We start from the raw sequence: 12787 nt of genomic DNA, 5'->3' as shown, positions 1-12787 counted from the left end.
ATTAGAATTGTTTCAGCTTGAAGATCGGGATGCACACAATAATTCAGGTTAACAACTTTGTAAGACCACATTTACTGGAGCTAAACCTAGGGATTCATTTCGATCCTCGGGGTCTCAAGACCAGGCCCGGGGGTCCGACAGCCTAATTAGGACCGAGGCGGTGGTTCCAGTTGGTGGTGACAGTGGTCAGAGTCACGTTCAGCCATGGTGGTGCTGAGTTCTGTGCCACCCTGCCGATCACTAATCCTCTTTCAACCAGCCTTTTCATGGCAGGGTCCCTGCTGTGAAAATGCTGGCAGAAAGGCAGTGCTGAGGGTCACGGGGGCCCCAGCACTGCCCACAACCATGTTGTGGGCAGTGCAGGACCTCCCTGCCAGCACACTCAGGATGCGCACTGCCTCCTGTGGCAGACAGTGCGCATTCCGAGAGCACTGGGGGCACCCTGTGTCTGGGGGAATTGGCCTTTATTCCTCATGGAGCCGAGACCAATGCTGTTGCACTGTTTCCACTGGACTGACTGATGAAAACCTCCTAGTATGGAGGTTTCTGCCGGTCAGCCCAGTGGGAACATTGTAATTGGCCCGGGGGGTAGGCTGCCAGTTTCACGGTGGTCTCCTCTCCATAGGATTTGTTGGCTGACGATTGTCCCACCAGCCTTGTCATGAGGCCCTTAGTCTGGACAAATAGTGTTACATTTAATCAAAAGCATAAAAATTGTTCTTGATTCGGCAACCAGTTGCAATGCTGATTGTCCATTCTTTTTCGTTCTGTGTAGAAGTGGTTTATGATTAATCACAACTACGTGCAGGTGGTATGGTTCTACATATTGCATATTATATTCAAGAACTAAACTATGTACTGCCTGTTTGCCCAATAGGTTCTCAATTTTGGTCCCATTTTTGTGCTTTTAAATGCTTCTCCCCAATGACATAACCAGTGCTCAGTAGTCTGTATGTAACTAAATGGTACAGGATTTATACATATTTTAAACAATCCTTGATTCTATATGAATTCATAAAGGGTGAACTAAATGTTTTTATTTTATGGTATTTTAAACAGGTATGGAATTGAATTTGTATTTTGTATTTTCCATTGTGTTAAAGATGCTTATTCTCTTCAAGAGATTATATCAACAAAAAGTTTTCTAATTGTTATGTTCCACTGTTTTTGGAAAAATGTATCGAAAATAATACAAGGGCTATTAAGTTAAATACATGTCACGTCTCAAGCCCTCTAGCTCTGTCAAATCAAATATATTTTTCCTAGAGTAATTAATGTTTGTTTAAATCAGCCCAAAAATGATTTCTGCATGAACACGCAACAGCTGTGTACTAAACAAGTATCTTGGATCTATGCGTGAAGTAGCACATTTTTCCAGTATTTTTCCTCTTCATTCTGGGAATTGTAGATCTGTTTAATCAGCCATAAAATAAGAATCTAAAATTTTGGAATGCAAAGCAAATCTCTGGCATAGAGAAGCTACACATGTATGAACATACTAATCTTGAAATTTACATCATAAACATGACGGATATCCCGTCTTCTTTATTGCAATACATTATATCCTATCCTGGCTGACTTGGCTGTTGATAACAATCCAGAGGTTTTGACATTGTTGTCTGAGTTCAGCCACCAACCAGGTAGAATCCCACAGTGAGTTATTTCTAAAAATCACAACTTCTGTCTTGTTAGTGTTCAGTTTGAGACACTTTGGCTCTCTTTATGACATTGGCAGTAAATCCCACTTACCGCCATGCTGACTGCCACCAACATACCGCCGCCGCCGCGGATATCTGCTAACGATATTACGACACACACATACCAATCCCTCACTATACAGACACACATAGTAGTCCACCAGCCCAAAGGTCAGTGATAAACTATCAGTATCAAAACCCACACCGGTACGCCAACAGAACAACGCCCACAACATTATGACCCACGAATCACCACGACGGACATTCAATGGCGGTAAACCATTGGCGGTACATACCGCCAAGCTCAAAATACACACACACATACAAAACAACACCACATTGGACAATTCAAACTACACACATACACCCACCACACCAACACCACTATAAAACACACACCTGCATTACCCACAACCCTTTATGACTACAAACAATTGCTGCCAGAGAGAGAGACAGCAAGAGCATTCACACAACCAGAGCCACATACCACCATCACATGTACACCACCCACGCACCTCACAACACACACCCATACACATCACCCTACACACCCTCACCCACACTACTCACACCACACTCATGGCACCACAACGACACCCCAGGTTCTCTGAGGAGGAGCTAAGGGTCATGGTGGAGGAAATCCTCCGGGTAGAGCCACAGCTATTTGGATCACAGGTGCCACAGATATCCATTGCTAGGAAGATGGAGCTATGGTGGAGAATCATGGACAGGGTCAACACAGTGGGACAGCACCCCAGAACAAGGGATGACATCAGGAAGAGGTGGAACGACCTAGGGGGGAAGGTGCATTCCATAGCAGCAAGACACCAACTCTCTGTACAGAGGACTGGTGGTGGAACCCCACCTCCTCCCCCACAACTAACAACATGGGAGGAGCACGTCTTGGCAATCATGCATCCTGAGGGCCTGGCAGGAGTTGGGGGAGGACTGGACTCTGGTAAGTCAACTCTCTACTACTACTACCCCACTACCTGCATGCTATGACATACCCCCGCCCTCACCCTCACCCTCACTCCACCACTTCCCACACATCCCATCAAATCTCACTCATCCCAAGAGCATATATTCAGTATTTATTTTACAGAGTTGCACCAGCACTTAGTAGATAGCAAGCTGACTGATCCCAGGAAGCTTGCTGAGGAGGCGTACCTCTGGGTTAGCACCAGAGTGTCCAAGAAGGCATCTGGGGGGGACACCCACAAAGTTGGTCAGGGTTCCCAACAGAAGAAAGAGGGGGGAGAAAAACTTAAAGATAAGGAGTTCTCAAAAAGCCCCCAAAAGAATTCCCAAGGGGGGAGTGGTAACCATAACTCTTCTAGATTTGGGAAGGGTATTTTGTGAGAACATTAGGGAAATTCATCCCCAAATGCTTAGAGTGCTACCAGCATGGACACTCTAAGGGCGACTCCCAGTGTTCCAAGAGAGCACAGTCCACCACTGGACAGACACCTGGGTTGGCTAGTGTAGCGCTCTGGAGGGGGAGACAGTCCAAGTTAGCTTTGGGGGGGCAAGCAGAGGTTTTCCTAGTGTCCCTGGGAGAAAGAGAGATGGTGCCTAAAGCCTACATGCCAGAAAATACTTCAAAGTTTAGGCAGTGGGTCACCATTGATGGGCAAAGGGTGGAGGCTCTGCGTGACACAAAAGCCAGTATGACTACTGTCAAGAGTCAGCTGGTGTCAGCAGAGCAGATAGTCCCTAATACATTCCACCAGGTCATAGTCGCTGACAATCGTGAGAGTCAGCTACCGATGGCTCTGGTTCCCTTTCAGTGGGGGGGGGTGGGGTCTCTGGTACTCTGAAAGTAGCTGTGAGTCCTGCCATACCTATCGATTGTATGTTAGGCAATGATCTTGAGCATACTGTCTGGAAGGAGGTAGAGCTCAGATCCCACCTGGAGATGTTAGGCGTGCCTGAGTGGGTCTGCATGACCACACGGTCCATGGCTGCCCGGGAAGGGAGTCAAGGGCGTCTGGAGCCTGGAACAATGGCCCAGACAGCTGCAAAGAGGAAGGGCAAGAGGCACAGGAAACCCAGCTCCGATGTTCTCACGGTGGTGGACAGGGCCCCTGAGGAAGAGGAGGCCCCTGAGCCAACTGGGGAGTACATAGCCAACCTGGGTAACCTGCCTGAACTTGCTGACTGGCAAGTAGAGGGCGGGCCAACCAGGGCAGAATTCTGCAAGGCGCAGAAGGAATGCCCCACCTTTGAGGGTCTGAGGCAACAGGCCAGAGCCCAAGCAGTACATGACGCCTCTGGCACTCCCCATATTTACTGGATGAATGATCTCCTTTACAGTGAGCCTAAGGTTCCGGGCCCTGGGGCAGCACGTGTGCTGGTGGTCCCCCAGTGTTACTGGGCCTTGCTACTGGGTCTGGCTCATGACATTCCCCTGCAGGACATCTGGGCCTAGACAAGACCTTTAACAGGCTTGTCACCCACTTCCATTGGCCCAGAATGAGGTTAGCCTCAGATAATTTCTGCAGAGATTGCCCCACCTGCCAGGCTAGTGGGAAGACAGGGAAAAAGCTTAAAGCTCCCCTGGTCCCACTCCCCGTCGTTGGCACCCCCTTTGAAAGGGTGGGCATCGACATTGTTGGTCCCTTGGACCCCAAAACTGCCTTGGGCAACCGGTTTATCCTGGATTTGGTGGACCATGCCACCCGCTATCCCGAGGCGATCCCTCTGAGAACAGTGACTGCACCGGTGGTGACCAGAGCCCTGTTGGGAAAATTTACCCATGTGGGATTCCCTAAGGAAGTTGTGTCTGATAGGGGCACAAACTTCATGTCTGCGTACATGAAGTCCACGTGGGATGAGTGTGGGGTGACCTACTGGTTTACCACCCCTTATCATCCTCAATCCAATGGGCTTGTTAAGAGATTCAACAAGACCCTGAAAGGCATGATTAATGGCCTGACTGAAGCCATGAGGCGCAAGTGGGACGTCCTCTTACCATGCCTGTTGTTTGCTTACAGGGAGGTGCCCCAGAAAGGGGTGGGGTTCAGCCCCTTTGAGCTTCTCTATGGTCACCCCATCAGGGGACCACTGAACATAGTTAAAGAGGGCTGGGAGAAAGCTCCCAGGACACCTCCCCAGGATGTGGTCAGCTACATGCTGGCCCTCTGCAACCAAACCCAACGCTTCTGGAAGCAGGCCAAGAGTAACCTTGCAGCCAGTCAAGAGGTGATGAAGGAGTGGTATGACCGGAAGACCACTCTGGTTGAGTACTCACCTGGAGACAAGGTTTGGGTGATTGGACTTTTTAATTTACTTATAAGTCCCTAGTAGAGTGCACTATATGTGCCCAGGGCCTGTAGATTAAATGATACTAGTGGGCCTGCAGCACTGATTGTGCCTCCCATTTAAGTAGCCCCTTAATCTTGCCTCGAGCCTGCCATTGCAAGGCCTGTGGGTGCAGTTTCACTTGGCATTTAAAAGTACTTGCCAAACCTAAAACTCCCCTTTTTCTAGATATAAGACACCCCTAAGGTATACCCTAGGTAACCCATAGGGCAGGGTGCTGTGTAGGCAAAAGGCAGGACATGTACCTATGTAGTAGACATGTCCTGGTAGTGTAAAACTCCTAAATTCATTTGTACACTGCTGTGAGGCCTGCTCCCTTCATAGGCTAACATTGGGGCTGCCCTAATACATAGCTGCTGATCTGACAGGAGTAGGAAGGTCATATTTAGTATGGCCTGAATGGTGATATAAAATCCTGCCGACTGGTGAAGTTGAATTTAATATTACTATTTTAGAAATGCCACTTTTAGAATGTGAGCATTTCTCTGCACTTAAATCTTTCTGTGTCTTACAATGCACGTCTGGCTGGGTTTAGTTTACAGCACCTTGTGCATTCACTCAGACACACCCCAAACACAGGCTACTCAGCCTCACTTGCATACATCTGCATTTTGAATGGGTCTTCCTGGGCTGGGAGGGTGGAGGGCCTTACACAAAGGACTGCCACACCCCCTACTGGGACCCTAGCAGACAGGATTGAACTGAAAGGGGACCTGGTGCACTCCTAAGCCACTCTTTGAAGTCTCCCCCACTTCAAAGGCACATTTGGGTATATAAACAGGGCCTCTGCCCCTTCCAACTCAGACACTTCCTGGAGAAGAAACTTGTAACCAGAACCTGGATCCTACCAAGAAGAACTGCCTGGCTGCCCAAAGGTCTCCCCTGACTGCTTTCTGTGAAGGACTGCTGCCTTTCTGCTGTCTGGCTGAGGTGAAGAAGTGCTCTGCAAGGGCTTGGATAGAGCCTGCCTCCTGTTCCCTGAAGTCTCAGGACCAAAAAGACTTCATCTCTTCAAGAAGGACTCCTTGTGTGGTGAAATTCGACGCACAGCCTGGCAGAAACGATGCACAGCCTGCACCGCGGTGGAAATGTCACTGCACGCCGAACCAGAATTACAGAGCCTCACTTCGCAATGAGAAGATTGACGCAGCGGCAGCGTAGCGACTGGAAATTTGACGCATGGGCCACTGGATCGACGCATAGCTGAGCCAGAACGACGCAGCCCGACTTCCAGGGAGAAATAGACGCAGCGCCTGCCATGCGGTAGAAAATTCGATGCAACGCCCACCGGATCGACGCAGCTCCTGTGACTTCGTCCTGCCAGTGCAGGAAATCCACGCACCGTCCCCGGGGCATCTGAAAACCCCGCAACCCAAAGAGGATCCACGACGAGTGCTGGAAAACGACGCACAGCCATCCCGGCCCCCCCCCGAGAAATTGACGCACACCCCTTTGTTTCCATGCATCTGCTCCTCTGTGGCCCTTTGCTGAGATTTTTTCACGTGAATCAGGTACTTTGTGCTTGAAAGAGACTTTGTTTGCTTTTAAAAGACTTAAGACACTTTGGCCCTCATTTTTAACATGGCGGTTTGGCCCGCCATGCCGGCAGTGGCGGCTCAAGCCGCCAGCCGGCATGGCGGGCCGAACTGCCATATAATGAACATGGTGACGGCCGCCAGCGGCAGCTGTCACCCACCGCCAGGCTCCCGCCGTCAGGCAGCTTGGCGGCAGGGTGAAACACCATCCGCCAGGGTAGCGACGCTGCCCTGCGGATAATGTTTAATTTCCCGCCAGCCTTTTCCTGGTGGGATATCCCGCCAGGAAAAGGCTGGCGGAGGGGGTGCCCCGGGGCACCCCTGGGGGCCCCTGCACTGCCCATGCACTTTACATGGGCAGTGCAGGGGCCCCGGCGCAGAGCCCCGGCGCGCAGGTCACTGCCCTATTTTCGGGCATTGATCTGCGCAACGGGTGCAACTGCACCTGCCACACAGAGCCATTGACGTCCCGGCTGAGCCTTTCTGTGAGCCTGCGGGCAGAAACAAGGTTTCCGCCCGCCGGCTCTCAGAAAGGTTCATAATCTGGCCGGCGGAGTTCCGGTGTCGCTGGCGCTCAGTATTTTGACCGCCAGCATGAACACAGCAGTTGTTTCCGCCGTGTTCATAATGACCCCCTTTATATCACTTTTCAGTGATATCCCTACATTTAATTATTGCATCTTTGATCATTTTGACCTGCATTTAACCAGATAAATATTATATATTTTTCTAAACACTGTGTGGTGCATTTTTGTGGTGCTATATGGTGGTATTGTATGATTTATTGCACAAATACTTTAGACATTGCCTTCTAAGTCAAGCCTGACTGCTTAGTGCCAAGCTACCAGAGGGTGGGCACAGGATAATTTGGATTGTGTGTGACTTACCCTGACTAGAGTGGGGGTCCTTGCTTGGACAGGGTGTAACCTGTCTGCCAACCTAGGACCCCATTTCTTACAGGTAGGATATGTCCAAATAGTGAATTTGTGTACTGTGACGCAGTTAGGATCCATGGCCTGCACCCCCTCTTGAAATGGCGTCCGCCTGCCCTGTATGGAGGGACAGGTGGAAATGAGGTAATTCCGCTGATGTTGTGCAGCGTTGCAGGAGGCGGTCGAGAACCGCTGTGCAGCTCCTCATTGGTTATCATTGGGCCCTATGGGGTACAGTCGCCAATGGTGATGTACGCCGGCAGTGACTGTACGCACCGCCGCGGATGTGACCGCCATTTTCTATCTGTTCACTCACTTACTACCTGACCTTCAACAGGAGAAGACCTACACTGCAAGTGCTGCTGTGAACTGTGTATGGAACCGACCATGGCTCGTGTTACTGGGGAAAGGGCCCCTGCCTTCACCTCGGTGGAGTTGGAGTGACAGGTGGATGGGGTCCTACCCCAGTACCGACTGCTGTATTGGCCCCCAGACCAACAGGCGAGTACACCGTGAGTACGATGCATGGGGAGTGAATGCATGGAGTGCTGTGTGTGAAGGCCTCATGTGGGGCGGTTGGTGGATGGGCCCTGGGCAGCGTGCAGCATGTATGCTGGGCCATGTCTGTGCTAATGGGGATGGCAAGGGGCATGGTGGGCCTTAAGTGTAACAGGCAGGACGGTCTGACTAATAGCTTTCCCTGTGTATATTTCTTCTGCAGGTCGGTGCCCATCAAAAGAAGGGTATGTTGTGTGCCATCGCCAAGGACGTGTAGACCCTGAGGGACTACGGCAGGTGGAGCACCCACTGTCGGAAACAGTGGGAGGACCTGAGATGCAGGGCACAGAAGACGGCGGAGGCCCAGCTGGGGATGGCCTTCCAACGAGGAAGGGGTGCCCGTCAATCCCTGACCCCCCTGATGGCCCGCATACTGGCAGTGGCCTATCCAGAGCTAGATGGGTGCTTGAGGACATCACAGCAGCCACAAGGGGGTGAGAACAGTGCCCTGAATTACAAATTACACCTGGTGGGGTGGGATCCGGGTGGGGGGTGTGGGCCCTGTGCGTGCCCCTAGGCCAGGCCTGGCATTGCAGAGTAGGTCCCATGTTGGGCAGGGTTCTGCTGTGAAAGTCCTCCAACCAAGCTAGTAGGCATCCACTACTGGGCAGGGGTCTATCTCAGGTATGCTGCTATTTGCGTAAGGTGTCCTATCCATGGGCTGGTGACTAGCATTGTGACTGGTAGTGCATTGTCTAATGCGTAGTGCTGTTCCCTGTGTGTGAGTGTGTTGTGTAAGCCAACGGTGGTGGTGTTGCCGCCACTGACCGAGTGTATCCTTTGTCTCTCCTCCCCTTTTTGTTTTGTCACCCTGTCCTTATGTGCATTAGCATCATCTGGCAGAGGAGCACAGGCACCGGCGACGGACTGAGCTGCATCCCACTGGACCCAGGAGGCCGAATCCACCAATGGTGAGAGCACCAGTGGGACGGAGGGTGAGGGGAGCACCACGGCGGAGACTGGAGGGCACAGTTCTGACACGGATACCTCCTCCGATGGAAGCTCCCTGGTGGTGGCAGACACCTCTGTGCCCACCCCAGCTACAAGGCCAGCCGTCACACCCGTACCTGCACCGTCCTCCCAGCAGCCCCTCAGCAAGTTTCCTGTGCCCGCTCACCCAGGAGGGTGGGCATCTCCTTCTCCCCTGGGACCTCAGGCCCCGCCCCAGTTAGCCCTGCTGCCATGAGTGAGGAGGCTATTGACCTCCTGCGATCCATCTCTGCTGGGCAGTCAACCATTATGAATGCCATCCAGGGGCTGGCACCCAAATGCAACAGTCCAATGCATTTCTGGAGGGCATTCACACTGGCTTGGTGGCCCAACACAGATCAATCCAGGCTCTGGCCTCTTCTCTGATGGCAGCCATTGTCCCTGTCACCCCCCTCCACCCTCCAACTTCCTCTTCCCAATCCCATTCTTCTCATCCCCAACCTATCCCAAGCACACAGTCAGACAAGCAGGCACCCAGGACAACACACAAGAGTGGACACAAGCACCACGCTTCATCCCACAGGCACTCACACAAACACCATCCAGAAGCAGACATACCAACATCCACTGCCTCCACTGTGGCCCCCTCCTCCTCCTCATCCACCTCCCTCCCAGTTGCGTCTCCACTCACACATGCATGTACTACATCCTCATTCACTACTACCATCACCAGCACACATATCAGTACACACCCCTCAATGGCAGTCACCACCCCCACATCCATGCACACATCCTCTGTGTCTTCTCCCACTGTGTCTGTGCCCCCTCCTCCAAAAGTACACAAACGCAAGCACTCAGACACCCAACAGCATCCAGCCCATGCACCTGCAACCAAACACAGCAGACTGACGACTCCTACCACCACTCCCTCTTCCTCCACTCCTAAACCATCTCCCTCTTCCCGCCCCAATGTCCCTAAGAAGCTTTTCTTTGCCACCATGGACCTCTTCCTTAGCCCTCACCCTGTCCCTCATGTCAGGCCAGGGAGATCAAAACCCAGGCAAGCACCTCAGCCACCCAGTCCACAGGCACAGTAGTGTCCCCAGCAACTCCAGGTGGGAAAGGATCCCGGCTAGCCAGAAAGGGTGCCTGCCACAAATGCTTTAAGGAAGGGCAAGGAGCCAGCCCCAGCTGCAGGAAGGAAGGGCAAGGGGCCACACCCAGCTGCAGGAATGAAGGGCAAGGAGCCAGCCCCAGCTGGAGGAAGGAAGGCGAAGGGGCCAGACCCAGCTGCAGGAAGGAATGGCAAGGAGCCAGCCCCAGCTGCAGGAAGGAAGGGCAAAGAGCTAGCCCCACCTGCAGGAAGGGAGGGCAAGAAGCCAGTCCCAGATGTAGGAAGGAAGGGCAAGGGGCCTGCTACAGCAGGCAGTAGAGACAAGGGGCCTGGTGCTGGGACTCAGTTGGAGCCCCCACCACCAACCATGGTGGTGCAGCCGTCCAGGCCTGCAGAGGATGGGCTGGAGCCTCCCCCCACCACTGCCAGCTCCACAAGCAGCACCGCCACCTGCCCCAGTGGGCAGCCATCCGAGGCTGCAGGGGATGGGCTGGAGCCTCCCCCCACCACTGCCAGCTCCACAAGCAGCACCTCCACCAGCACCACCACCTGCCCCAGTGGGCAGCCGTCCGAGGCTGCAGGGGATGGGCTGGAGCCTCCCCCCACCATTGCCAGCTCCACAAGCAGCACCGCCACCAGCAGCAGCAGCAGCCGCCCCAGTGGGCAGCTGTCTGAGGCTGCAGGGGATGGCCTGGAGCCTCCTCCCACCACTAGCAGCTCCACCAGTAGCACCACCACTGAGCAGCCGTCACCGCTGGCGGGCAGTGTGTAGTCCTGCGCCCATGGGCTGTTGAGCGGCCTGGCCCCTGCAAATCCTGTGGGTCTGACACCCAGCTGAGAGACTGTGACCTTGCACTCCCGAAGATCTATGTCACAGGGTGCGATGACCCCTCCAGAACCAGTGGAGATGACATCCACTCACCCCATCCTCCCCAGGATGAAGCTCACTGGGCACAATGCCCCCTCCAAAACCAGTTGAGATGACATCCACTCACCCCATCGTTCCTTGGATGAAGCTCACTGGGCACAATACTCCCTCCAGAACCAGTGGAGAAGACATCCACTCACCCCATCCTCCCCAGGATAAAGCTCACTGGGCACGATGCCCCCTCCATAGCATGTGGGCAAGTCACCCACTTACTTGAGAGACTGTGGCCTTGCACTCCCCAGGACAGAGCACAGGGCATGTTGCCCCTCCAGAGCAAGTGGGCAAGTCACCTACTTGAGAGAATGTGGCCTTGCACTCCCCGGGACCAAGCACAGGGCATGTTGCCCCCTCCAGAACCAGTGGCGTTGTACCAGCTTCCGGCTGAGGTGCTCGCCATTCCCATTCTCCTGAGGTGCCTGGCTATTTTCGACCTGATGCCCCTGCAGTGTTCTCTCCGTGTTGTTGCAGGAGTGAGGTGGGGCCTTGGACTTTGTGATGTGGCCCTGTGGTCCACGAACATTGAGGACTGGGGAGGGTCACTTGATTTGTAAATATGTATATACCTTTTGGTTTGGATGTACATATTACTACTATATTTATCTTATTACACTCTTTTTACTCTATTGTAGTTGTCCTTGCATTATTCCTGAAGGGTATGTGGTGAATATCTTATGTTACTGCATCTCCTTGTGTGTATGGTGTTGGGGGTGTTGCGTGTTGTGTGTGTGTGTCACTCTCTTTTTCCTCCCCCTCTTCCCTGTGTGCTAGGCGGTAGTAGTCACTGTGGTCATCTTTGCCGTCATTGGTGTTCGTAGTGGAGCAGAGCATGGGGAAAACATGCAACTCGGGCTCCATGGCGTCGTGGTTGTTCCCTGAGTCTTCAGAGGTGAGCTGTTTCCTTTCTGTGCAGTGTTTCCGCCAGCCTTTTGATGTTGTTGGTACCATCCTGGAAAAGGTGGCAGATTGGTGTCTCATAATACAGTGGGCAAAACATTGACTTCTGCTTGGCTATAGGTGGGTACCGCTGTGGTGCCTGTTGATTCCTCGCTGGCGGTCTGTGTGTTAAAGTGGCTGTCTGTCTGAGAGGTTTCTGCCGTAGTCATAATTTTGCAGCTATTACCGCTGGCCTGTTGGCGGTATTAACGCCACTTTATCACCGACCGCCAGGGTTGTAATGAGGGCCTTTGTCTTAATCTAGTCAGATATTTTGGTCAAGCAGACGGCAAACTTTGCCCCACTGTTGGGTGTTTTGTCTGAGAGCAATAGAACAAGCTGTGTCATCATAGTCGGATAGGAAATTGATTTCCTGGCCATGGATGATTCTGGCAAGCGGGTCATGTATGTGATGAAACGGGTCAGGCTGACAGATGATCCTTGTGATACTCTACAGATAAGGCTTAAGTGACCTGATTCTAGCTGTCAAGAATGAGCAAATCCAGTGGAGTGCAGGACCTTGAATGCAAGTTTCATGCAGTCACTGTATGAGGATGGATTGGGTTACTATATTGAAGGCCATGGAGAGGTTCAGGAGAGTGAGGGCTGACATTCCTCCTTCATCGAAGATAATACAGATATCATTTGTTGTGGAGATATGGTCTGTTTCTGTGCTGTGGTTTGGTCTGAATCCAGATTGGATGCGCTGAGGAGTTAGTGTTTGTTGACATGGCTGGTTAGGTGCTTGTTGGTCAGTTCCTCCATTACTTTGGCTGGGTAAGACAGCAGGGAGATGGATCTGTAATTAGCTAGCATCATTGGGTCTGCAGATGATT

This window comes from Pleurodeles waltl, chromosome 9 (assembly GCF_031143425.1).
Source record: "Pleurodeles waltl isolate 20211129_DDA chromosome 9, aPleWal1.hap1.20221129, whole genome shotgun sequence".
Taxonomy (NCBI): Eukaryota; Metazoa; Chordata; class Amphibia; order Caudata; family Salamandridae; genus Pleurodeles; species Pleurodeles waltl.
Note: the sequence above shows the minus strand (reverse complement) of the source record.